The sequence below is a fragment of the Diuraphis noxia genome, unplaced genomic scaffold (genome assembly GCF_037042655.1).
Source record: "Diuraphis noxia isolate RWA-SAM2 unplaced genomic scaffold, SU_Dnox_SAM2 contig0001, whole genome shotgun sequence".
In the NCBI taxonomy this organism is placed as follows: Eukaryota; Metazoa; Arthropoda; class Insecta; order Hemiptera; family Aphididae; genus Diuraphis; species Diuraphis noxia.
Genome location: NW_028301711.1, coordinates 64,695,473 through 64,723,077, shown reverse-complemented (window position 1 = coordinate 64,723,077; position 27,605 = coordinate 64,695,473). Strand labels below are relative to the sequence as shown.

The 27,605-nt window shown below is 26.6% G+C and overlaps 1 protein-coding gene across 1 annotated transcript in view; it reads left to right on the top strand.

Moving 5' to 3' along the window:
* The first annotated feature begins 645 nt into the window (after positions 1-645).
* The window catches only part of LOC107168114 (uncharacterized), a 95,538-nt gene continuing 68,578 nt past the window's right edge, over positions 646-27,605 (top strand). The window contains exon 1 of the mRNA XM_015517414.2: positions 646-1,489. The gene's annotated coding sequence lies outside the window, so the exon portion shown is untranslated. The remainder of the gene's footprint in view (positions 1,490-27,605) is intronic.

Sequence of the window (27,605 nt, the reverse complement as noted above, 5' to 3'; positions counted from 1 at the left end):
CGTTTCATACATTTTTAATAACCAAAAAATTTGTAAAATTTCAATTAAATATATTTTCTCGAAATGTAGGTATTTTTAATATTTTCCCACTGCTATTTATAAATTTATCTAAAATATCGGATGCACAAAATCAACTATATTTTATGCAAACATTTATAATTGTATTATAATACACCATTCCTAAAATGGCCCTGGTGATTGGTGAATCACGCTGGATAATAATATAATATTATATACTATGGATAGTAATATAGTTAGATATTATATTACAATAATAATGAAATACGATTTCGGTTTAATCTCCGTCGTCGTCACCACATTATAATAATAATTTGTTTACATATATTATTATATTATACACTCGTTGAACGATCGCGCACGCACACTTCACACAATTATAATAATAATAAATTACGTATCTCTTGTTTGTGTGCGTGCACGTCCGTAATAGATGTATATTGTAATATAATAATAATATAATATTATTATTAAACGCGTTCCAAGGTAGGCCAGCAGAGTCGCCGCCGCCCGATAGAGACGCAATTGGATTTTGGGGGGGTGGTTTTCACAGTCGTCCGCAGCAGCGGCGGCGGAGGTGAAATATTTTTTCTTTTTCTATTTAACTTTTTTCCCTCTCAATCGGCTGTCCGAACACCATTGCCGTCACGTCGTCGTCACTGCGCGCGCCGTGCGCCGACTTGCTCTTGGCCGTGTCACCGTCGCTGTCGTTGTCGTACAACCGTCGTCGTCGTCGTCTGGTCGCCGCGCGCGTTTTTATTACCGCTCTTGGTTTGAGTGTTTACCTGTGGTTATAAAATACCACCCGAGTGATTATAATATTAATAATAATAATATTACACCTGTGTGATAATATTAATAATAATATTTGAAAACAAAAAATTCAAATAGATATTATTATTTTAATAGTATAATATAATAATATAACAATATCAAAACGATACTATTTTTCGTTACTGTTGTTGTTATTATTATTATTTTTCGTCGAAATCGTTGTTGTTGTTGTTGTTGTTGTTGTTTTCGCTTTTCCTCGTTGGAATCTTATCTTTCGGAATTTTATCGAAATTTTGACGGCCGAGTTGCGAAGTACCCGCGAAACACGCAAAAAAAAAAAAAATAACGATTTCGCGCGCTCAAACGGTTTCCGCCAACGAGTGCCCCCCAACGACATTATATTATTATATTTATAAAAAAGTTCATCGTGTTGAGTTATTATTTAATTTTTTCGATTAGATTTAATTTCTTCTACGTTTTACCTTTTTTTTTTTTATCCGCCGATCGTGCCTATATATGACGTATAGGTTTGACCGTACGGTGAAAGAAGCACTCTCGAAGACGACAAGATTGTACACTTTACGAAAAACATTATTACGAACTTTTCAAAAAGCCGTTAGATGTTTAAGCGCGCCGGTACCGTATAAAAAACGTACTACTTATCTACCTTCACTGCAACGAGACAATATTTATTAAAGTGAGTATATATATATAAAATATAAACCTTTATGTAATGTGTATAATGCTGTTTGGTGTACCTACCTATAATTACATTTTTTTTTTAATCATATTATATTTCGATTATAATTATATTATTAATTAACTATACTGATGTTGGATTTCTTAAAACAATTATTATATATATAATATTCGATATATCGAATTGTCGATTACCAAAATATCTCCGTTATAACGCATAAATATATACCTACCTATGTTTCCTTGATTATAATATTTTGGATTTTTTTTTTTTTTGTTTCAATTTTTATCAATTTCGTATTTTATGATTTGTTGGTCTTTAGGTACTAAAGTAGGTATCTAAATTTCATATAAAGTCTTAAAAAATTACTATGTTCTATTGTAAGCATATAACACTGACAAAGACGTTTAGTAAGTATAAAAATATACCTAATATTAATAATAATTATAAAGTAATATTATTTAAATTACCCATATAATAGGTAATACAATATGTTTGTAATATATTTTATAATAATATATTGTAATATCGTTTTTGAGAAATGTCGACACACAACTAACATTAATCTTGTACCTACCTATTTTATATAATATTATTAATCAAGTAATTTATATAATAATTATAATATAGTAGGTACTGTAGTTTGTAGGTACCTATATGTATAATATAATAATATGTACCTATTTATAAGTCGGTCAAGTTTACGATGATAAATTAAATTCGATTGTTCGAAAATATTTGATCGAAAAATTATAATTACGCAAACGCTGCCACGGTATAACATTCGTGTTCATGCATATTTTATATTCGGTAATAATATTATATTACAATTTATAATAAGTCGCGTGCTAAGACGAAAAGTGTACACATCAAGTTTGATACATAATGTGGCTGGCTCATACTTAACAGTTGTTTCTTGAAAATGTTCTCTCTTTCCTATTTAATTCAAGTTGAAAATATAAGGAGTTTTTGGAATATATTTTTCTTGTCCAATATAGCCGTAAACTTAACGAATTTTCAAACTTTAATAATATTATAATTTCTCGAAACGGTTCAATTTTCGTTTGTATTTATGGACACTGCTGACACTATGACTTACTGTCATATCTAAATGTTAATACTATTCAATCGTTCTCTTTCCAGATAAATGGAAATATCGAACGTCTTCTCTGTTTTTATCAGCGGAGATATAAATCATATAATTAATTATCGACCTGTCTCTATAATATCTATAATCCCAAAAATATTCGAGCGTATTGTTTATAGGAAAATTAGTCCCCTCTTTAAAAATTGTATAATTGATGAGCATCAGCATGGATTTATGTCTAGTAGATCCACTACATATAATCTTTTGGTTTTGCAACAATTTATTTTAAATGCATCTAAATTAAACTGTCAGGTGGACGTAATATTCACCGACTTCGCAAAAGCCTTTGACAAAGTTGATCATGGTATATACTCGCAAAAAGGTTGTTCCAATCAGGTCTCCTGTATCCTGTATCCTTTTTATCAGGTCGGAAACAGTACGTGAAATTTAAAAATTATAACTCATATATGTATAATATTATCTCTGGAGTTCCTCAAGATTCTCATTTAGCTCTTCTTCTTTTTAATATTTATATTAATGATATTAAGGATATAAATTCCAATATATTGCTCTTTGCTGATGTTAAACTATTCCGTATTATTAAAACTGCACTTGATACTAAATTTCTTCAGAATAATCTTGATAACGTGAGTGATTGTTATGATACAAACAAATTGTACATGAATGTTTCTAAATGTAAAGTTGTTACTTTCACTAGAAATCGTTCGTGTTTATAAAACAAGTATTTTTTTAAGGGTGTGAATTAGATCGAGTCAACCTCGTGAAATATTTGGGTGTATATATTTTAGACTCTTATCTTTCATTCAATGACCATTTTATCCAAATTCAAAATAAAGCGTCCTCAATGCTAGGGGTTTGTAATGCGGAGCAGTAATAATTTTGATAATCCTATATAGCTCTCAAATCACTATATACTGCACCTTTGTTAGGTCAATTTTGGATTATAATTCAATAATTTGGTCTCCTTACACATCTGGTCCGATTCATTCGCTAGAGGCAATTCAAAATAGCTTTTTGAGAATTATAAGTAATAAATGCAATACTCAACGTTTGTCTCACACTTCGTATGAACTATTATAATCATATATTTAAACATTGATACACTTCAGGTCAGAAGGGTTATACATGACATTTTTTTATATATAAACTTTTAAATGGTTGTGTTAACTGTTCAGATCTATTGTCAAACATTTCTTTTTTAGTTCCTGGCCATGTGACTAGACAAACTGATACCTTTTATATGCCATTTCAGCATACTTCATATGGTAAAAACCACTAAAAACATCCCTTTAATTAGATCCATGCAGTATGTGAATAATTACAATATTGATATATTTATTTGTAATTATATTGTTTCTTTTAATTTATATGTTAGTAATTTAATAAATTAACTTATTGTATAAAACTACACTCATCTATGTAAATATTTTATGTTCCACATTTAAATTGTAACTGGGCACGCCCGTTTAATTTTAATAAATAAATAAATAAATATCGTAGAACTCTTATTGCTTGGCGTCAGCATCATGATAGTCATCATAAATTTCACAAAATTCATTTACTTGCCCATCGTTAATATTATTGCTTATTTCGCTATAGTATTATTATTAATATAACGATTATAATAATGATCTATTTTGCCGAGCAAATCACAGTTGTTACGATCACGACCGCTGTTCCTGAAAGTCTTGCAACTGTCGACGGTATAATGTTATCTAAATCACCGGGTTTTTTTTTTTGTCTATGGTTTTCCCGGTAGAAAGTAAACGTAGAAGTTTTGGCTGAGAATTTCGAAATAATTACGCATATGATGTGTGTGAATAATAATTTAATGTGAAATACCGTTTAGTTTAATTCGATCATCGAGTTATCGTATGTACATGCGTTGCGGATAACACCAACGTGGAAGTGATTTACTTTTTTTACCATCTGCCATTAATTTAAAAAAAAAAATATAACAAACAATTATTTAAACATAAGAATCTTTTGTCAAAAATATGGGCATTATATATCTTTTTCGTTAAATACAATTCCATTTCTATTACTTTTGCCCATATATTATGGGGTTTTGCCACCAAATTTTCGATTGCAGTCCGTGCAGTTTACGTTATATAGGTACATTATATTACTTATACGTACCTATATATAGATATTAAAGCTATATGGGCTACATAGTTGACGTTGATAATCATACTATAATAATATGTTCTAATAATTATTGATTATCATGGTACTGTTCTTAAAATTTCGGAAGTTAGAAACATTTACTTTTTGATTGCAACAGGTTAAATTTTTTTAATTCATCGTTTATAAACTTCATATTATTTGATTATATTTTTGCACCTAAATGTGATCAAATATTCAATAGATTGATATATATTTCTCATTTCAAAATGATAAATAAGAGCGATTGTTGTATTATTATTATTATAAGGAAAAATTAATAAAATATATATTATGTGATATGTCGGAGCAAGATCTTAACCGGATAAAAATGTTGGGAATACATTTTTTTATGGATCCTGAACACATAGTTTTAACGTTCAAAATATAAATACTTTTGCTCAACTTTTAAGGATTTTTTTTTTCTGGGAGGGGGGTCTGAACCCGTGTACTTCACTTCCCAGTTACGGCCTTATGTCAGAGAAATTAGTTTTTACTTAATTGTCACTTGAATTACTAATTTTTTTTTGTTTTACATTGATCTTTAACTTCGGTAACAGGGGTCATCATTAATTGTCTGCATCATATTTCCCTTATTTATGTTAACAATAATTTTATTACAATAACTTATAACATAGGGGGGGATTTAAGGACTTATGCAATTTGTTTGTGTTTCTAGTATTACTAGTTTTAAATAATGTAATGTATTATTTCTTAAAATCAGGCTTTTTTATTATGAATTTAAAATCGATTATATGTTACAGCTATTTTCTGTATTAATGTTAAATTAGCAATGTGTGTGTATATTTGACAAATTGAATACCATATTGCAAATAGTTTCGGAAAAATATTTATAGATTATAAGCGAATGTTGTATCGGATTCGATTAAATCATAAAAGTGAACTTCCACAGATACTCATATTAAATTAAATTGTAACCTGTTTTTCAGAAAATGAACTTTATCAGTGGTTAACGTTGACAATTTGGTTTATACTTTATATTAATATCATTAGTCAACTTAAAAGTCATAAATTGGTCTAATCTGTAAGTAAATTATGTAGAAGTTAGATATAAATGTATAAATAATACCTCGTGGCTTGGTGAGGCGCGGTCGTACGCTCAATCTGCGGAAACGCACTGAGCGTACGTACCGGCCGCAGTTGCTAGCTCCCGGATGGGTGACCACCCGGGATTTTTAGCAACATATCCTTGCCACACTTACACAAACACGTGTTACAACCCTACCCAATTAAAAACCTACAAACAAATATACAAAAATAATCCCTACCGTATCTGTATCCATATCTGTCACATATTATATAGGTGCATACAACATTTTTTATCTCTTCATCCATTCATTAAAATACAATTTGAATTTAAAATAAAACAAAATATTATAATTTATTATACTTAATAATCAAATAATAAATTATGAATATGACTAAACATAAATATTTATTCCGTACATTATGACAATAATTATTTTTTCAAAAAACATATATACTAACCCTTGTTAATCTAATAAAAATATTATTTAAATGTACTACAGTTAACAAATTTAAATTTAAATTTAAATTTATCATTTTCTACATTCTTCATATACTTTGCATAAAAAAACCAATCATACGCAGAGAATCTTTGCTGTACCTATTTATTTTTGCTCTTATTACAATTTATAATATTGGAACTATTTTTTCATATTTTTCAAATTTTAACAATTTTTGTTTTTATGACCATAGTTTATATGTAATATTTGTCAAACAATTTAAATTTAAATAAGGTACCTAATTTCTAATTATTTATTAATTATTTAATGTAATTAATTTATTGGTTTGGTAGATAACTACCAATAAAGTTTTCATTTACATATTAATGTTAAACAAAATATTTTATAAATATCATATCTACATATCTAGATATACATATCTACTGATTTTATCAATACATTTTCTGATATTATGAAAAAAAAGTATTTTACCTAGTGTAAATCATAAATCATTTTGTACTTAGAACATTTTATAGTTAACATGTTATTAATTTTTCACTATAATATTTAAGAAGATATAACACAATAATTTACTGTTTTTGTAAACAGTACTTATTGGAAATGCATCCTGATGGTTTTCCGGGTTGTTTACTTTGCGGCATTGCCATGAAGCTTATACGAGTAGGTAAAATTATCAAATCATTATAATCTTGTTTCGTCTAATCAACATTTAAGGGAAGATATTTTTCAATGGCAGTAAATATCATTTTCAATTTTTCAATTTCAAATTATAATATAAATAATTCATTCGCTTATATTAATATTTTTAACGGTTATTAATCGTACATGTTAAACACTTTGACGGTCACGCCATGCTATAGTACTATAGTAGTCATTATTTTTAAATCTGCACAGGATACCATTAATGCTATAGAATTTGTTATAGCATTAATCATAGGATTTTCCGATTGAATAAAATGACGCTAAATTGTAATACTATAGTCGTCAATGTGATAAGGTTTAAATTTAATATTAAATTATATAAATAAAAACTTTCATATACGATGAAAATCGTTTACATACTATTTGAAATCATTAATTTTATTTTCTAAATGTCATAAATAATTTATACCGCTTCTGGCTTCATGTATACAATCGACACAAGATAACAAAAAAGGTTTGTCATTGTTTTTCTATGGTACCTAATAAACTGATGCATGCTAACACATTAAAATATATAGATTAAAAAGATGTTTCATTAATTTATCTAATATAAAAAACTTTTAGAAATAAACAATTTAATTCCTATACTACCAAGTACATTTTGTACTTATATAGGGAAAAAATTAAATTATTCTGTTGGATTATTTAGGTAAATAATTAACGTAGTTCATATTATAATAGCTTATATTGATTCAAGTATTGAAATATGTGTAATTCATATATAGTTGCATGCAAGTGCTATTATTCAAATGTTTTATATTTTAATATAATAATATCTTTTTTTTTCGTGTTATCGACGACGCTGTCGGAACTGCTTGCGCATTACGTCGACAGCGTCGCCATCGTTTTTTACATAAAATAAAATTTATATAAAAATATAAGATACGTTAAGTAATACAACTATTACAATAGACGGAGTATAATAATACCTACTAGAGTACATAATACATTTTCAAATTGTATAGTATAAAACACTTGTCACTATACATCAATATTATTTCGCGAAAATGTTCCATCAGGATTTTTTTTTACATAATTAATAATATAAGTATAAACGTAATATTGTATTGCATCAGATTTTGTCTTTAAATTTTAATATTTGTATCAATTTTGTGTTTTCATATTACTCATAAGCCATTGTACATTTATAGCCAACACTTTGAGTAACCCGTTAATGAAATGACTTTCTCGAGAGTAATTTTACAAAAATATTGTCTTACGTGTACCACGGGGACATACGTTTTTTATGAAGTAACCTAATCAGTACTTATACCCCCATTTGATACATTTTTAACTTGTCATCGTCGTGGCTTTATGATGACGTCTAATGATTGTTATATGTGAATATTAGTCCCTCTATTAAACAATTTTGAACACCTCTATGAAATAGGATGTATGAATCATGAATGTATTATTAATTTATTATGAACACAATAATCGTAACCAGCGCGCAACAATATTGTTTGCTTGTTTTTAATAATGTAACAAAAAGTTTTAAGGTACATTATTAAAAGATAATAATATTGGTTACCTAGAGGTTTTATTATTCAATATCATATACATAACAAAAATTCAAGCATACTTATTCTTAGCTTATTTTTAAATAATTGTAATTACCGTAAACTATTATTTACGAATTATAAATTAATGTGTACAAGTGTTTAATGTATTTTAAACTCAAATAGTAGAATAATTATTATTTTGTATATAATATTATAATAATATGATGTGTAAATTATAATGACATTTTAGTAGGTATCTATTATGTAGATGTTTAGACATTATATTATTCAGTAGTAATATTACTAATATTTTGTGTTTAAATGTGTATGAATTTTATTGGCAATTTATTTGTCATTTTATAATGCAGTATATTAAGTTGAATAAATCTTATTATAATATATCCATCGATATTTTATAATATTCATAACATATTTAGGACCCCATTTCATACCACATCTATGTCAACACAGATAAAAATATATATTTGCGCTTCAAAAATATAAATAAAATGTAAAATAATCATTTTAATAATAACCTGAGGGGTGTCCCACCCGCGGCCCATTGTAGATTTTGATGCGGCCCTCACTTCAATATAAAAACCATATGAATTAATTGTATATAATATATTAATATTACGAGAACAAATTTATTTTAAGAATATAAAATTATAAAACATCAAATAAACTGTAAAAACCGATGCATACGTTTATCATAAATAAATATATTTTTCTGTGAACTTATAATTAAATATTAAAACAATAAAATTACTTGTAAAAATATTTCTGCTTATTATTCCCTGTAGTAAAATTATAAAAAAATGTATTAAAGAATATAATTTAATCATTAAATAGTATGTGGCCTACAACCACTTCTACCTATATGATGTGGCCCAATCTTCACAAAAAGTTGGACACCCCTGGTAGAAATTCATTATTGTCAATGTCAAATTGTTAAGAGGACGCTACATAATATCCATTTGCTGTCTTCGTCTTACAAGTGCATAAAATGGCAAATTTACGCTTAGCAGATCACGTTAACTCCGTTAGTTTAAAAATTAGAGTAAATTGACCTATTATAAACTTGATGTTAATAACATTATCTGTTTTTTATGTGGGTTTTTTTACGATAGCTTAGTTTTTAAATGAGTTTTGAGCATTTTTAATTTACACTTTTTTATATACGCATAACTTGCTACAAAATTTAACTATTGTGAAAACCCCACATACAAACATTGATAATGTTCTTAATATCAATTTTCATAATAGGTCGATTCACACTAATTTTTAAACTAACGCAGCTAAACGTGATTTGATGAGTGTAAATTTACAATATTATGCACTTGTAAGACGAAGACAACAAATGGAATTGTAGCGTTCTCTTAAGAAAATAACAAACAACCACACATTTTTCAGACGAATATAAGCACCAACCTCTTTATTTGAAATTATAAAAACCTATCCTTAGTCACATTAATCACTAATTGATTTAATTGAATTAATTGCAAATTACTATCTAAATAAATCTAATATAGTATCTGAATCCGTAGTGCATATTTTATAATGTATTTAGTTACACATTTGCACACGATATTTAAACCGGACACTCCAATCATCAGGTTTCGTATATTCTATGACTCGCGGTTCGTCAATGCGTCACGCACACTATTACGGGGAAGAGACGGAGTTTTGGAAAATAAGTTGTTTTATCATTTATTAATTATGAAATGTGAAGGCAACAATAAGAAATAGTGTTATACGAAAATCTATAATAATTATTATAGTTAAATTTAGAGTTTATCGAAGCATAATATTTATATAAAATTCAAATAATGTATGTATAATATACGCTAATTTTTCAATACTGTGTGATTAAACCTTGAGTCATAAATATGAAATATCGATAACATACCTATACCTATATCATATAATTTTAATGAATTTTAATTATTTCATTTCAATATTATATAGTATGTTATTATTACGTTCAACCAAATAATGAAATGTCAATTTTAGTTCGCTTCAATGGTTATACTCCAAAAATTTGTTTCGATTTACGAAAACAAATCACATCTATGAAAAACCAATTATGGCCGCCTCGCGTAACTCATATATATTTATTGCTCATGTATAATATTATAAGCTGAATAGTGTTATAGGTATGTTCGTTTTTCAGTTGCATTACTAAAATGGCAACGATGTGGTACATAGTTGTGACCCACATGGATCCAATGCCTTCAACACTAATCTGCATGACATATTATAACTATATATATGGGCTATAAATCTGATAAAATAATATTTTTGAATATATTTTGAATTTAGATGAGTGTTGTAGTGTAGTGGAACATATTATGTAAATCATCTCACCTAAATCTCAGTCTATAAAGGAAAAGAAAAAGTTTAATTTTCTTACTATCGGATCTGATATCAGTGATATCAAAGTATAAGAAAAAAATACTGAATATAAAGATATAGTATATAAGGGCGATTCATCGACCACATGTATGCTCATCATTTTCTCTTTTAATAATGAACTTATTCAAATTCTGCGTTGTTGAAGAAAAAAAGAAGTGCTGAGCATGGCTCGGCGAATCACCACCTGCCTATGATATCGATATATACCTACCTAAGGTGGAAATCTGTCTAATATTTCTTTCTTCTTTGTGTGAAACATTAGTTTTAAATATGTTGATGTCATAACGTTTTTTAGCACCTCTGCCATAATCTATAGGTAACATTATATCAAGTACCTATGATGTATTATTGGTATCTTCATAAAGCGTATAGGTATATTTTTACACAATAACACTTGGGTAAACAGGAAATGTATTATATGAATATCGTGAATTGAATATCATATTGTACTTATTGGTTAAAAACACATTATATATTCTCCATGTAGATTGAATTATTGATTTGACACTCACACTATATGAATTAGTATCATATTTTATACATTAACATTAGGTAGAGAGGTAGTATAATGAAACATAATTTACACTTATGGGTATTAAATAATTTATTTTAAATTAATTATTAGACGTGTGATTTTTAATATTTAATAAACATGCATAATCATTATCAATTATTGTATTGAAATAATATTTACCATAAAACCATACCATAAAGATACCTATATTATTCCTAGGTAAATAAAATATTATATTCGTTAGCAAAAACACTTCATATCGATGAGGTTTAAATGTGTAACTAAAAATAACTTTAGTATTGAAAGCATTATGAATTTCAAAGTTCAAACATTGTTGTCCATTGTTCTTAACATTTATTTTATCGCTAGGCATTAGTACTACAGTTGGTTAAATTATTTTTGCCGAATAAATTACATTTGACAATTTCATTGTGTGTATAAATAGTACAATAATATACTTTAAAAATACCAAGTATCCACGAATATTCCAGTCAAAGTATTTTACATTTGTATGGTTGCTAGAAAACAATATTATAAACATCTAATGAAAATTAAAAATATTTATGGTTATTAGCTGTTTTTGTTACACAAGAAAAAAAACTAAATCAATTTTGTCAAAAACCGGTTTGTTGAAAAAATCGCCATTTTCCGTATTTCCTGAAACTTCTAGGAATCTTCCGCTTTGACATCTATAAAGCACCAACTAAATTCACTGGTTAAGAAATAAGTTTAAAACTTAAGCTACTAGTTACTTAACATAGTAATATAGTATACACTATACATATATATTACATACACTTAAAAATAACACATACATACATCATTGTAAAATCAATATCTTTCCACTTTAAATTTAAAATAATTGTAGGAATAGATACACGGAATTTTCACCGAATGTTTATGTAAGAATATTTTCTATTCACTATAATAACACACCACATTTTTCAGTTTCTGATAGTTTTTTTTTTTTTATTATCTATTGCCGAGAAAACATTTTTCCCTTAGTCAAAAAACTTGAAAATTGAATACAAGGTTCCTCTTAAGTTATTGATAAGTAGTGCAAACTTAAAAAAAAAAGTTAAATTTAAATTCACAATAAATATTTGGACGTCTGAAGTGAGCAGGAGTTAGAATATTGATTAAATTTGTCAAAATAACGAAATTTGATAAATTATTAAGTTAGAAAATTCATAAAAAATTTCTATTTATCTAAGGTTTTATATGATATTCTTATACTGGTGGCTTAAATTTATTAAAGCTACATAGATATGTATGACTTTTTTAGCATTCAAGTTCAAATTTTCACTAAATTTATAAAAAATTTCATAATTGTGTTGAAAAGTTTAAGCATCAATTCGTAATCGCGTAGTGATAAACTTTTTTTTATTTTTTAATTGGTACTGAGCCTGGATTAAAAAATTCAAGATATTGAAAACTTGTTCAATTAATATCAGAATTAACCAGATTATTTAAATGCTAGGTATATGGTAATTTTATATTTTTATTTATTTGAGGTATCAATAATTTCGAATTATCAAGGTTCGAGTTACCAAGAGTTGACTGTATACAGTATACACTAGAATAATGAACCATGAACGTATTCATCTCAATGTATTGGTATTTTATTGCATCGTTTAATTTTTTCAGCACTAAATAGTTTGTAATTACTTAGTACAAGTTATAATAGATACAACAAATCAAAGAAATTCTTAATCATTTACCTATATTTTTAAGTAAGACAATTTAATAAGACTAATTTTTAATATAGACGTATTTATATATTATGATATTTGACAAATCTCAAAATATAACTTTTTTGTTTATAATTTTTAAACAAACAGCATTTTAGATAATCAAAATTAAACATCGTAAAATATTATACGTACATGGGATTATGATCATTAGGGCCCATCATTATATTTGAAATAAATATTAATAATTATCATCTCGTAGTATAACATATAAAAATCGTAGATATTTTAGAATTGTAGTTTCGTTACATTATTTTCCTGATGAAATAATTGTACATCAAATACATTCTATTTAATTTCTGATCAATTCACCTGAATCAATTCAGAAAAGATGTATATAATGTATATATTATGATGTATAATTCAGATTGTCTAAAAAAAATGGTGCAATTTACGAATGCTTTAGTTAATATTTTCAAATAGGTAGAATTTACCATCTACCTTGGTTATCTATCTATAAGTAATTAAATATCTTCAAACACGAGTTGAAAAAAAAATTATTATGTAGGTTACGGTTAGATATTATGCATATCTATGGATCTAATTGTATTGATCAGCAATAGAAACAATATGTTTATGCATAGGTTTAACACTCACATATGACATGTTATTGTTATACTATTACCCATTACCTAACACTCATAAGCAAATAAGTACGAGTATTGAGTATGTATAAAATTCGTGATTGACAACAATGAAAAATCTAAATTTCGCCCGAAGCTTATTAGACATAAGTTATTATAAACAGTTAAGAGTTAACCTAGTATTTTTATTTTGAAACCCTGGTGTTATATATTATAACATAGGTACTTCAATTATGATAAACTTTATTTTAAAATCATTTGAAATAGGCACTTAAAATTATGAAACTATGAAATAGTCAATTTAATTTGTTACAAAAAAATTGAAGACTACTAAGATTAAGATTTAAAAAAATTAAAATACCAAAAACTAAAGTGAAATGTATAAATAATGGGACATTTGAAAATTTGCAATTACCATCGTTAATCATCATTAGTGAGCTTAAAAGAATTTAGTAAGTATAAATCACATATTTAAGAAAGTTTATAATATTTATCTATTAAAAAAATAAAACAAAAGAGAACATTAAAAGTTTTTAAATAATAGTATTTTTTAAAGTGTGGAAATTGTGGAATGGCTACACAAAGTTTATAAATATGATAATCAAGTTTTAAACTAGGGTATTTACTAGAACGGAAAACAATTTCTATGTGATATATTTTATCGGTAAGCGTACAAGCTGAAACCACAAACTATACACTGCGAAGTGTCCTCTACATTTTTTAAGACTTGTTACGGTTGTAATTTTAATCGTTACCTATTCGTCCTATTCACTTTTTATACTACAACGACACTCCTATGTATCATAATATTATTATTTATGTTGCACGTATATTGCCATATTGGTGATCCGTCTTTATTGGCTTTATATTAATGTCATTATCCAAACTTTGTTTTTTAAGGCTTGAAAATTGACTTTATTACCACTACAAAATGTTAATAAAACCAATATAAATATGCAAATAATTACTTGAAGTTTTAATATATATATATTAAGAATAGATCCACTCGGTTTGTGTAAGACAACAACCGCGGATAACGTATACTGTGTTCAATTAATGTCGATTAACCATGATGTATAAAAAAATGTATAAATATGCATTTAATATGAACTGCTAAAATCTCAGAAGTTAATGTCAATATCATAAATCATTTTATTATATAATATAGTGAAAAAAATATTATAATCATAACTCGTTAAGGATTTAACGATAACTCATCTAATTTCATCAATGCAATTTTATCAGTTATAAATTATAATAGTTAAATGGAATAAGAATACATATCATGACTTCGCTTTACCTCCACATTTCAAACTTTGATTTCACTCTTGCCAATTAACCACCATGGCGGTCCACTTCTTATCAACCTTAGATAGTAGTTAGTAGTTACCTATATAGTTGTCGGATCTAACAAAATCAAAAAAGTAGGAAGCACTCTAAATAAAACACCTAATACATACACTTAAATATATATATTTACGTCGTAATACATAAAAACAAAAACTCGTCCAGTTGCTGTAATGCATTTTAGATCTCTATATAAAAATGATTCTCTAATCAGCCTCTATGTTTCTGAAGATATTTTTTCTATTAGTACTTAATACGCGGTAACTTAGAAATAATTTGTAAAAAAAGCTAAAAACATCGCAAGTATTACAGAACACCACATAACTATACAGACTAGTATCGTATATGGAATGGTGCAGTGAATAAGTCTGGCGCGTTCACGCTATAAATAGCTTAAAATTAGTCTTAATAATTAAAATATTTTGAAAATTTCATTTTTTGTTTTTAGAAAATTGAATTATTTAAATTTAAGAATTAGTAGAACGTTTTAAATTTCTACGATTAATATATTTTTAATTTCAATAAGATAACGAAGATTATTTAATTAATAATTATTATCATTCGAATATTAAATTTCGTCAAAATTTGAACATCTACCGCAAAAATTATTGTGGTTTGTTTTTCATAACATTTTTTAAATTCTAGTAAAAACCACTTAATTTAAGGAATCTTGTATTCGATATTCAAGCGTTTGACCAATAAATCAAACAAATTTAAAGTTTACTGGATTGCAATTTGCAAACGAAGTCGTTTGATGATCAAATGCTGATTTTAAAATACATAAAATGTTGTAAGTATATCCACTGTAAATAACTGTGTAAAATAAAGATTAAATAAATAGCTAGTAAAAACACATCATAATGAACAATATTGTAATGTAGATTATGTCCATCATATACAACGTGATCCATTTAAGAGTCTACACTTGTTATTTTATAGATTTAAATTTTAAAATTTTTGTTTTTACATTATTTGATGTCATTTAAAAACAATATTTTTTTTTAAAAAATACGATCTTCATATTATATTATGATACCTACAATAATTTATGATATTTTATCTTTATTATTTTATTGGAAGTACATTTCATATATTTTTATGTACATAAACCTATTCAAAGAAAGAGTATTGTTAATTATAGTTGTAAGTGTTAAAAGTTATAGTAGAATGACATAAAAGTATCCCTCAAAATAAAGGTCATTTCACTCACACTAATAAAAGTTAAACGTTGTATTTTTTGTTTAGTATCTAAATAATTTGTACATTTTTCAATAATTTATTAAATTTTATCAAAATTTGAACTTTAAACAGTTATAAAAAAAACATGCCTATGTATTTATAATATTTTCCAACTTTTATTATATATAATTTTAAAGGAAATCTTGTATTAAATTTTCAAGCTTTTCAACCCAACGAATACAATTTGATAGGTATTAATAGAATAAAAACAAAAAAACGGAAAATTTCAAATGTCTATAAATAACTTAAATTAAATTAAAAATTGAAATACTTTGAAAATTATATCAAGTATAGAAAATAAGATAAACAAATGGTGTAAATTCCAAGTTTTTGAAAACATTCGATTTTGAATAATAATAAAATAAAAATATCAGTAGGTACAAGAGAAATCGAGGAATAATCCATTGTTGTAAAAATTTGGAATTCAAACGCACATAAAAATTTAATTTGACTTTCCAGAAAATATACTATTTAAAGGTGTGACTATTTTTAATTTAGCAAATGTTAACATAAAGGGAATACATCTTGTATCTACAGTAGGTCGTTTGTTTTAAAGTTACACAAAAATCTAAAATTTCGAGTAAATTTCCCGTTTTTCCTTAATTTTTTTTTTGGTTTTCCCTGTGTATTTGAAAAATATTGAGAATCTTAAAATTTGACTTTATCAATGCACCAACTAGAACCACTTTCCCGATGGAAAAACTACTGAAGTTAAAAATCCAAGCATTATTTTAAAAGACAAAAATAAATAAAAAAAACACACATCATTTTAAAATCAATACAATTATCGCTCCGCTCAGAATATGAAATACAAATTCTTTTCAAATATATTTATTTTGCAATGTAATAAATTTATCGAAAAAAAAAATATATATTTATATCACATGTTTTTATTGGATCACCTAGTGGATGTATGGATGACTGACTGACTAAAAAAAAATTTCACAACTTTAGAAAACTTCAATACCTACTAACTATTTAGTTTATTATTTACATTAGGTATCCTCAAGATATTACTAAGTAACTATAGTAACATATTATAATATGTTATTATATTTTTATTTTTTATATTTCAGTATCGCCTGCAGTTGCTTTCAAGTAAACATTGCATATTTTGTTTTGTATACCTGCGTATTATATGTCCAGACATTGAAAAATATTATTACTTGATAATATAAGATAATTTAAACACACATTTTCCGTTTGAGTGTATAATATAATATCCCGCAGTGAATACAAAATTAATATCTTAATTCGATTACCTGCACCTACAGCACTGCAATGTACTTTATAGCTGGGTTAATATGTTATATACTGCTTAGAAAATATTATTTTTTATTATGCCCAACAACAGGCCAATCAATATTTGGAGGATTTTGACAGTAGATTAATTGAATTTACAGCCATTTCATTATTATATAAACAATGATTGGAAAAACATTTCGAATATGTGTTTTATATAATATATAATCTACAGTGGTAAATTACATATATATTACATTTTTTTTTTAATTTAATAAAAAACTGACTTTATTCCTTATATTTATTTTATTTACTCGTAACATTTTTCTCGAGAATTTATTAATATAAAACATATCTTACAAATCAATGTGACTAAAACACGCGATTTGTATTACGTTTTTTTTCTAAGCGTATATAATGAAAAGACATTTTTCCTCACCGGTTTAGAGAAAAAAATGCATGATGTTACTTGAATCTTAATGTTTTACTGAGAACAGAATTACAAATTAGACTCTATTTTATTACTTTATTACCGTTTATGTAACTCTCAAATAAAAAAAAATAATTATATATAAAATACTTGTGATATTTGTAATACAGTAAATTTCAATAGATCGAAGGTTGAAATGACCTCAAGGTCTACGATCCCGCCACAACACATCATCAAACTCGTACATCACGTCAACGTCGTCAACTGGTGTACAAAAATAATAGCACAGTTTAATGGGAAATGATCGATTAATAAAACATATTCGTTGATAATTCAAAAAGTTTTTACAAGTCAATTACAAAATATCATACGTGTCACGTGTGCTTTCGTGACTAAATTAAATCAACTTTATTAATTGACGGTTACTGTGTCTCTAATTGGCTTGCACAGTATCAGTTATTTTTATTCAAAAACAACTGCCTAAATCGTGCATTTACACATTGAATGACCAATGGATTCCACTGCTGCGGTGCACAAATGGTATATTATAAATTATGACTATCATAGTTAATGCATTAATATATAATAATTAAGTAAATAAAATAATAAAATACCTATGGGCTATGATTATATGTAAAAATTTGATGGAACTTTAAAATATGTTCTGGAATTGAACATTGAATTGTATATTATGTTAAGCCGAACAATATAGTCCCTTTAATTCTGATCTGATCCTGAACCAAGCGCTTTTGCATTCAATATTTCAATATCAACTCAGATATTTTAGTTTTATTCCAAACCAAAATAACTCATTTAAATAAACAATTTAAATTTAAATTAAATTTAACCATAATCGATTCTAACAAGTTATAACCAATCGCTGTATTAAAAATAACAAACAAAGCATAAAACACGAATGCATTTTTTCACTAATTAAATGGACAATAGACAAAATAAAAATTTAAAAATAAACACCTTTATTCACATTTTTATTTAAAACATTTGACGTATCCAAATTATCTTTAAGTTTGGAATAATTGTAGACATTTGAACTTATTTTTGGAGTTCTGTATGGTTCAGGGCTTTTAATACTATTCTTTACTAACAAATTGAACCAAACACTGAACACCTTAAGTTTGGGTCAATTTTTCGAACTAAAAACTATTGGAATCATATATATATATATATATATATATATATATATAGTACAAATCTATGATGCAATATTATGCAATGGTATAAATATTCACCTCATTCAAAAAATGATTCTAATTTTGCTTGTACTTCTTCAAATTTTTTTATGATTGTTGGTATACCTATTATACAAAGAATTATAAGGTCGACATAACGAGAAACAAAAAAATAATAATTCAAAGAACTATATTATTATATCTATCATCTATAATAACCTTTTGAAAAAAGGTTTCTATCAGAAAAGAAGTGTTTGAAGAAAGAAAATTCATTCTAAACATGTAAACACATTAACATTGTTATAAAACCTGCAGTAAGTTTGTAACAAATCAAAAAATGTTATGCTATACCTCAGAATAATGTTTCATATTGTACACATAAATATAATATCCTCGTATCATTTATTTACCATTTAAGATATTTTTAATTTTTGGATCGGTGATGAAATATTATATTGCACCCCATCAGTGGTCATTTTGACACAAATGATCGATCTGAGACGATTTTAAAGTCAATTCTTTTTTTGTTGAAATGTATTAAATAAATTTCTTAATCATCCCAGTGACCGTGTGTTGACAATAATTGTCGTATCCTTGCAGTACATATGCAATTTTACGTTATATACTAATACACTAGTTATCTGGAAATTTTAATCATCTCAATGATATTTTCTTTAAATATATATATATATATTTTAATTTTGATATAGATAATATGTATTCAATGTGAAAATAATGTTATTGGTTACTAAACATATTATATTTTTGTAATATTTATAAAAGTGCTCACTGTTCCGTGGATCGTGGGAATTTATTTTATTTCGCTTTTAAATTTAATTTAACATATTATAATGTTTGTTCAATATTATTGAGACAATATGATGTAGTAATATGAGTACATCGCTAAAATTAATTTGAAAATGTTCATTACAATTTTATAAGTATCTAAAAAACATGTAGGACTTGAAATCGATAAAAATTATCTAAGAACTCGAAAGTAGATAAATTCGAAATCAAAATTTTGCCAATTATATTACTCAACATATATATTGAAATTTAAAAAAATTAAAATCGAAAATCTATACTTAAATATTAATTTTTTATATGAAAATTAATTAAGAATTTAAATAAAATTAATTTAAATAAAATGTTCAACAATATAGGAAAGGGTCTATGATATTATATATTGGTAGATAATTAGTACTTAAAAGTACCTATAATAACAAATATTTCGTTTCTTTTATCCGTTTAACAGTGACGTGTAACGATAAATATAAAACGCACGGATGACGACAGATTTCTCGTATAATTAGAACACAAAATACAAAAAAGACATCAAAATTAAAATCGTAAAAATGGGAAAAAAATGTTTTGAATATCTAATTAAAAATTATAAAACAATTAAATCGATACTGTGCATCAGCATGAAAATAAAAATCTTATATACTATACTTTAAAAAGAGAAAAAAAAATATCGGCTAATGAAATTGTGAAATTACTGCAGCCGAAAGTTTTAATTTCGATTTCAAACCCTGCTAAAAAGCAGGCTGATATTTGCGTTTAACGAAGGTTATACTAAAAATAAATAAAATCAAGTTCACATAAAATATGTTATAAGCGCCTACTTTGTTCAATATTTATTAACAATTATATGTATAATTATTATATATATTAAGAGTAAACTATAACGTCTTTTGTAAATTATTTGTAAAATTGTTGATGCTTCTTCGTATTTTTTTTTCTGTGAATAAAATGTCCTTTATACTTTTGACTTTTTAGTTTTCTTTCCATAACTCAATATATCTTCCTTCAATAAATTCGTATTCCTTCATCTAATGATGATCCGGAAATTCTGGACTTCCTGAATAATTTTTTCCAACACATTATAGTAACGACCATAAACCTCGTATAGGTACACAGGTATAAGTAGATGGTATAACCCAGACGTCTGCACCAGTTAATACTTTCCGTTGGCCACATTAAGAATTTGGAAAATTCTCGAGGGCCATAAAAATGCAAAGTACATAATATTTATTATAATATGCACATTGGCCAAATCTATTTTATTCCTAAAAAAAAAGTGTGTGACTTAATGTGTCATAAAATTATTGGTAAATAAAATTTCAAATAAATCATTAAACGTGACAAAAAATTATATTTTTTACGCCTCTTCTAAGACATTTTTAGGACTTCGGGTACATCCTAATATGATTATGTAATACATATAATAAATATATTTTAAGGATTGAAGCAATACTTTGTACAACTTACACAAACAAAGAGACACAATAAAATAGTTTTATACGATTACTGTAATTCAGTTATACAGTTTTACATTAAACTCAACATGTATGTACACTTAATTGCTTATGAATAGAGGTCGGATTTATAATCTCTTAAAATCCTTAAAATATGATGTTTTTATGTCGCATAAATTAGGCAATATATTCTCTTAATATTCTTTTAAAATACCAGATATATGATGTTTTATGTCCTTAAATATGCAAAATATTCTTTTAATATTAAAAAAAATTCAGTTTAAATTTATTTTGGCTAACAAAATAACCTACGATTAATTTTTATTAAAACCCAGAAATTTATTATTTATAAACAGAATTATTTGGTGAACATTATTATACCTATCAAAGTGCTGATAAACGTGAAATATATTCATTATATGCCGATATTATAAAAATATTCTCAAATATTCTCTAACGTGTTAAATATTCTCTAACCCATAAAATATGCTTTTTTATGCAAAATAAATTTTTTCCTATGAATTTTGTGTTTCATGAATCGTAAAGATTTCTCACTCTCATTTAACTGCATAGACTAGAAACAAATATGTAAAATCATAAAAATCCGACCTCTACTTATGAGTTATAAATTATAACAATAATAATATATTTATTGTCCGTTATTGGATAGAATTGGATATATATGAAATCTACTGCTATGGCTCATTTAAAAAAAAAATTATTATTATTAAATTTTAAGTGTTTTTGTTGATTACTAGTTTTATTTTTAAAAGACTGATAACGCACTCACAAGTTAATTCTATTTTATAATAAAGTGCTGAACACACCTACTTTATCGTGAAAAAAATTGTCATACAGGTCTAATGATATACCTATTAATTTTATCACAAATTAACATTTATTCTTCCAAAAAATTGTTTCAAAATGCCTAATTCACATACCTACCTTAACTTTGAACGATCCCGTTTTCCATTCGTTGAAAATGTTGAAGAACATTCATACAGAGGGATACTTGCAGAGATATTGGGTGACTGCATCACGTATCAAAGACTCGCCAATTTAAGCCTATTATGACATGCACGCCTATATCTGGCAAGTTACACTTCTAATTTTATCACAACTTAGCATTTTAATCTTCATCATTTTTTTTTCTTCAAAATACCTAATCTGACACATACCTATCTTAAATGTGAGCTTTCTCGTTTTCTATTTCGTAGAAAATGTTGAAGGAGACTCATTTAGAGATGTGTCACGGGGTGATTGAAACTCTTGAACACTCACCAATTTAAGCCTTTTACGAAACATATATGCTACCTATTTATATAGGTATCTGGTAAATTCTGGTAAATGTATAAATCATTAACACATAAATAGGAAAGTAGCAGCTAATGAAGACTCACGACGCATGGAACACTTTTTGGGTCGTGTCACAAAGTAATCGAAATGCGCATAAAGGTATTTCAATAATCTGTACATATCATATTATTATACCTCTCATTATACTGCAGTGAACTCTACTAACCGAACTTGTGTTCGGAATCTGGAGGCATCTGCTAGTCAGGATTTTCAATTTGTAATTTGTACCCGAACACACGTCCTTTATTTTTAGATGATGTGTCATCTGTTGTGGGGGAAATTTCACTGCATTAATACTATATGTTTACAGTGTTACGATATATGTAGGTACATATCGTTATCAGCGGTCGACGAGACATTTTTCCGGAGCAAATTACATCGATTTCAGGACTCAGGAGGGTACATTTTTGCGTTCATATGTCTATTGAATAATAACGATTGTACCTAAAGCTTATTGTGGGTGGAATTTCGCATTGAATATTATATTTTTCTCACAGATCGCGTTTAAATAATTCAATATTCCAAAATAATATATTAAATGGAAACTTGAACGGCCTGTGAAAACTCATTTATTGAACATTATTATAATATAATGTCCGTTAAAATCCTAAAATTTTGATAGTTGTTCGTTACTTTTTCCGAGTAACAATTATAATTTGCATATCAATAATGCTCGTTACACGCCTCTGGTATATATACGTAGATACCGGCGGACGCCATTGAATATAATATAATCGTCAGTGTTGCTGATTACTGATTTATGTTTCACTATTAACTATTAACTAATGTTACAAAAATAATAGTATTGTTTTCGACTGAACATTTGTAGATTACATAATATTTAATTTGGTATAATTAATAACGAATAGCTACATATAATATTATGTGCCTTATACGTATACGCGTCAAACGCTGACGATATCACCATGATTAATTATTATCGTTGTATAGCTATGGACATATATATATATAAATTAATATATAGATAGGAAATATTAAAAAAATTTCATAGTTCACAGTAAGTTCTTTTCGTCAAAAATCAATGTCACGATTCAACAAAATCGATTTAATTAAATTACCTCGCACATGTGTACGCCATGCAGTGGCATAGCCACTGATCTAACTTCTTTTTCTTTTTTGATAGGGGAGGTGCTGATAATTTGTTACAAATTATTATACAGAGAAGTCTTAACTATATAGATTCCCTCATAAGTCGGGTGGGTCGATGCCCGCGGATCCATAACTCTTCAGTATTACCCTTTTAGACTTTTCCAACAACTTAATTCGTGTACATATCACAATAATTTTAATGGACAGACGGTATAAGTTCCTCCCCAATAACAGGAACCCATTACATAATTATAATGTTGGTTGCACGCCGTACTTTGTTATTTACGTAAATTGGGTATAGTTCGTCGATTTCCGTTTTATTGAGTGCATCCAAAAAGAACGTAACGCATAGTGAAAAAAGTAAAACCTTAAAAGTGTGATCGTTGGCCACTAATTTAAGTCTCATAAATTTAAAAAAAAAATGAAACTGCACGTTGGAGTACCTAAACCGTAAATATGAGTAAGTTGCTTGTAAAATGTTATAAGAATAATATTGCTTACTTAGTAAAAAGTATTAATATTATAATGATAAAAAAAATTTGAATAATTTTAATTATAAATTAACTAAGAAATAATTTAAAACGAAAAGCTCTGGATGACCATATTTATATTATGATTGATAAACCATCTAAAATTTTACACACTGAATTGAAAAAAACAGTGGTTTAAAAGTTTAACTTTCAGGATATTTTATTATTAAAAAAAAATTCATAATATTTAACATGCACCAGAAAAATACTTGGGACGCAATTTACAGTCAACTTTTACACACAGTTATACGGTGTTACGTTTACAGAATATTACGCTAAAAGCGTTTGAAATTTTCTTGAAATTTCGGGGAGGGGTGCAGCACTGTATGAATATATGATAATACAATTGTGATTTGTAATTTAAAATAATAGAGCATTAAGATGTACCTTTGAATGCATATATCTCGAGTTTCTCGAAAAAGTCGGTCGACAGTTTAAACGGTCATCATGATTATAAATTAATATTTAATTAATACATTTTTTTTTTCAGGAGAATATTATTAAAATAGGTATCTAAAACCTTCTCCCCATCATGATAGGTCCTCTAAATTTTTTAGAATTGTACGATTTCGGTTTCGTTTCCAGATGAGTTAATTTTGCGGAGTCGCATAGGTCCGTGACATTGAAAATACATCGTGTTTTCGATGACTTCTCAGCACCAGGTAGCTTATAAATTTATAATATAAAATGTTATTCTAATGTATGACGTGTTATAAGTAAAACTGAAGAGACAATCGTTTCAAGCGTTATGCTCGATTGCAGACGATTCCAAATCAACCGCAAAATTGTAAATTTAAAACAAAGGAATGTCGCTTTCAACTGTAATGTATAGGTACTCTAATCAGCGTCAATTGCGTTTATTTTGAAACGTGTTGTTTGCAAAAAATATCGTTTAAAATGAAAAAAAATCCTATTTTTTATATTGTATTAATATTATCCGAGCCTATTTCTATGGTATGGGTACCACGCGCAATTCGTTGTAGCATTTAGGCACCTACCACTAAATTATCAAACGTGTAACGACATAATGTTTAGCAATGTATTATTGTAACAGTATTTAAATTATTTTAAATTATAGCAAATTGAAATTGGTAAATAGTATATTTTGTTAAACTTTGATAGTATTTTCGATGGCTGTGACAATAGACAATAATTTATTAAGACAGTTGACTTACAATTGGTTAAGATCTTTGACGAATACAATATAATATATAAGATATTATTATTATATAATTATATTTAAAGTATTTAAAAATTTAAACAAGGCTACAAAACTGCAGTACCGATTAAAAACATTTTACGTTTGATCATATGGACATTTAATATTGGAAAATATTAACTTATGTTGAAATTAGGTTAATCAACTATTTTTAATTACATTTAACCTATGTCACACATAATTAGATTGTGTAACTTTCAAAGTTGTTAAATAATAACTAAATATTTTGATATAATTGCATCCAAATATTTATTCTTATTATTGTTTTACACGGTTAGATTAGGTTAAACACATTATGTATATATAACGCCAACTAAATGATTAAATCAAAGAATTTGTTTAAAATAATCGTATATACAGTGTGATTAAATAAAAAGTTAATTCATTACTTTTAAATACGGTCATATATATAATATGTTTGGTGCATAAAATTGATTTTAACGTATTCTGAATTTTAAAATTATCCACGGTAAAAACTGAGTTAAAAATTAACCTTTTAACCATTAATGCCATCGCTTTTGCTAAAACGTGCAGTTTAATCTATATACGAAAAATTACAAATGTATTATACTCCGTTGATATACCTCATTAAGTATACACTTACCTATATCATGTTTATCTGCCAAATATTATTTGTTTATTTACTGGTTAAACCCTGATTATACGAAATTATTAATCGTATACGTGTGTCGTAGAAAATATGAACATACCTAGTGCAATTTAGTATACCTACTTAATTACATAAATGAATTATATGAATTTCAAATAAAAAATAAATAAGGACATTTAAAAAATATTCTTTGCATACACGTTGAAATATTCGATGGAATTCAATACTGGTACATCATAATTCATCATTCATCATTATATTAGCGAATGGGCCTTCTTTATGTGTTATTAATTATTATTACGTTGATGTGATCTGTGACGAAATAGTGCGTAGATTCGTGGGACGGGTAAATATTATTTGATTAGGACGTAGGCATAATATAGGTTAGGAATTACTTAATTCTCAAGTATATAAAATATCTATAGTAGTAGTATTGTATACGTACCTACGTGCGACGATGGCGTACGTGTTAGATGAAGCCAATGTAAATCTGCAGTGTACCTACCTACTCTGTAGTAATACTACGTAATGTTATGATATTATATTATGTTATATGAGTATTTGTATTTAAATAACACGTTTACCTTCGATTGGTTTCCGCTATAGGAAATGGCTTCTTTTCTCATTCGTGGCTCTCCCGAAGGAGTTGATTTCTATTAATATACATTTTTATTTTATTTTTATTAAATTACGCTAATCGACGGCCGGTGAACGAGTGGCGAGGAAACGTGTTTATTTCGTGGATCTATACAATGTTTCTCACTATAATATATTATTATGTATTGTACATAATATAATAATATATTATATATTATCAGGCCCGGCTCAAGTGCTTAAACTCACCTAGGCAAACTTGAGTTTTGCCGCCCCTTACATGTAAATACTACATCAATTTTTATTTTTTACATAAGTCTTAATTTTGAGTTCATTTTATTTATTTACATAAAATTAACAATTAATTAAATTAATAAGTACTGAAGTCGAAAATCGAAGCATTTTTAATGCCCCAAAACATGATGAGACACAAAAAAATAAAAACACACATCATGGTAAAATCAATACATCCATCGCTCCGTTCAGAATCTAAAATTAATAAAAACATAATAAAAAAGCGGGTAAGTCGTGGATGTCGCTCTGCTGTACAGTAGGTTACTGTAATGGATGGGATTAAATTTGAATGCAATGATAGGTATCATTGTATACGAAAAACGATTCTGAACGGAGATGATTTGTCAGTTTAGGATATATTATATTTAAATATTGTCATATATTCTATTTTGAAATAAATATTTTATTTTTCAATTAAGTTGCATTTTGCATAAGGCATAGTTATGC